Source organism: Carlito syrichta, unplaced genomic scaffold (assembly GCF_000164805.1).
Source record: "Carlito syrichta isolate Samal-C Ts95f unplaced genomic scaffold, Tarsius_syrichta-2.0.1 Scaffold303095, whole genome shotgun sequence".
Lineage (NCBI taxonomy): Eukaryota > Metazoa > Chordata > Mammalia > Primates > Tarsiidae > Carlito > Carlito syrichta.
The window spans coordinates 142,385-144,809 of NW_007247191.1; the positions used below are offsets into that span (position 1 = coordinate 142,385).

A 2,425-nucleotide genomic window follows, 5' to 3' on the forward strand; every position below is an offset into this window, starting at 1 on the left:
CCTGGTGGAAGGAGAGGAGGGAAGGGGCAGCTGAGAACGGAAGCAAGGATTCTTCTTCCACCCTAAGAATGAGGGGATAGATGCTGGACAGGAAAATCCCACAGCGTCCACTACAGGAGAAGCCACAGAATTTGTGGCGTGTGTTTTCCAGGGCAGCTGGTGGCGTGGGGGTGAGGGAAGGATGTTCCCAAAGAGGGAGAGCCTTGGGGGTGGGGATGGTGAGCAGGTGTCCAGAGAAGAGTCTGGCGAGGCCGCAGTACAGCCCAGGCACGGGGAGGATGCTGGGTTGGTCCGGTATCCCTTGGGCGTGCCCAGCAGTGGTTCTGTGGCTCCGTAGAGCCATTAAGGGCTTTTAAACTGAGGGTGGCACGATTCGGGCTTCAGAGGGGAGGAACGAAAGGGAGAGAAGCTTCTTCAGAAACCACCATGCAGTAAACGAGGGTGGAGCTCCTTGGGCTTCTGAGGGGCAGCTTGGCAGGCGAGATGGAGCCCCTAGGAGGACCTAGGTCTCTGGGCGCTGTATAGGGATGGAGCCGCTCCTCAGTCCTGCACCATGGGGGCGGGGGCTTTGGGGCCCAGACCCTTTGGGGCCTGTTTCCTCTGGACCAGTGAGCTCTCTTATGAAATGAGATCAACATAGGGACATTTCGCCTTCACGGGGAAGGACATTTGGACACATGCTTGAAATCGTAGAATTTATGTTATGTGTATTTTATCACAATTTAGAAATCATTCTTTAAAAACCTAGCTGAACCGGGTAACATAAGCTGGCCGTTTATGAAATGTGAGAGGAAATGGAAAGAAAAGGAAATTTAGCACCGATGCAGTTTTGTGACGGAACTGACTTAGCCCGTGCGCCTGCTGTGACGCCACACGGTAGACTGGGTGGCTTGTGACAACCAAAGCTTCGCGAAGCTCTTTTCCTCCTGACAGCCATCATGAACGACACGGTAACTATTTGGACCAGGAAATTCATGACCAACCGCCTGCTTCAACGGAAACAAATGGTCATCGATGTCCTTCGCCCCGGGAAGGCAACAGTACCTAAGACAGAAATTCGGGAGAAACTAGCCAAAATGTACAAGACCACACCAGATGTCATCTTTGTATTTGGATTCAGAACTCATTTTGGTGGTGGCAAGATGACTGGCTTTGGCATGATTTATGATTCCTTGGGTTATGCAAAGAAAAACGAACCCAGACATAGACTTGCAAGACACGCCCCGTATGAGAAGAAAAACACCTCAAGGAAGCAGCGAAAGGAACGCAGGAACAGAATGAAGACAGTCAGGGGGACTGCAGTGGCCAGTGTGGATGCTGGCAAGAAGTCAGCTGGAGACTGGATAACAGGCAAAGGACTAAAGATGGTGCCGTGATGGTATCTGTGGCCATTGTTTGGATTTTTCACGACCAGCTTCATAAACTAAAAACTTAAAAAAAAAAAAAAGCTTCGCAAAGTTGTACAGCCAAGTTCTACGCTCAGAGAGACGGCACGGTTGGACTCTTCCAGGTCGCAGGTGACTGGCTTCTTGTACTCTCCCGTGGCAGAAAGAGGGGCATGGATTCCTTCTGTGAGCGCCCCACCCTAGTGACCTCATCACCTCTCGGAAGCCCCACCTCCTAATACCCTCACGTGGGGGGTGAGGCTTTCAACAATATGCATTTTGGGGGACACGGATATTCAGATCATGACAGGAGTATGAAGTTCATAGTCCAGATTTCTCAGTTGCCTCGGTCACTGTCCCAGTGGTTCCTTCCAGGTTGTTTACTCTGATATGGGTTCTGATCTGGGTCCACGTATGTCACGGGCTGTTAGCCTCCTCTGGGAATGTATCCCAGCCTCCCTCTGTCTTTCGGGGTGTTTGCATGTCTGAAGCTGGCTGATTGTAGACTCGCCCTCTGTCCAGAGGCCCGGGAATGGTTTCTTGTGATTAGACTTAGGCTCTGCATATTTGTTAGAGGCGGCGCTGTGTCCGTCTCGGTGCATTGGAACTGGAGGCACACCTCACAAGTCTGTCCTGTCTGAGGATGTTAGCCTCGGTTACTTGATTAAGTTGGCGTCCACCTAGTTTTTCCTCCATAAAGTTACTTTTTGGGGCGGGGGGAGAGACAGGGTCTGGCTTTGTTGCCCAGGCTGGAGTGCAATAGAGTGATCACAGTTTGCTATAGCTACCGTGCCTGGCTGATGTTTTAATTTTTTGAAGATATAGGGGTCTTGCTATGTTGCCCAGGTGGCTCTCAAACTCCTGGCCTTAAATGATCCTCCTGCCTTAGCCTCCCAGAGCACTAGAATTATAGGCATAAGCCACCACATCCAACCAAAAGTTACCATTAAAAAGAAAAGAACAGCATTTGAAGGAGACAGTATTTTGAGATTCCATAAATATCCCACTACTTTTATTATGAAGACTTTCATTCATGGAAG

At 50.2% G+C, this 2,425-nt stretch overlaps 1 pseudogene across 1 annotated transcript; it reads left to right on the plus strand.

Annotated features, from left to right (window-relative positions):
- Window positions 1-938: 938 nt before the first annotated feature.
- Window positions 939-1,376, plus strand: LOC103260007 (annotated as a pseudogene). Its single transcript, XR_002481937.1, has one exon. The product of XR_002481937.1 is annotated as a 40S ribosomal protein S24 pseudogene (transcript).
- The last annotated feature ends 1,049 nt before the right edge of the window (window positions 1,377-2,425 follow it).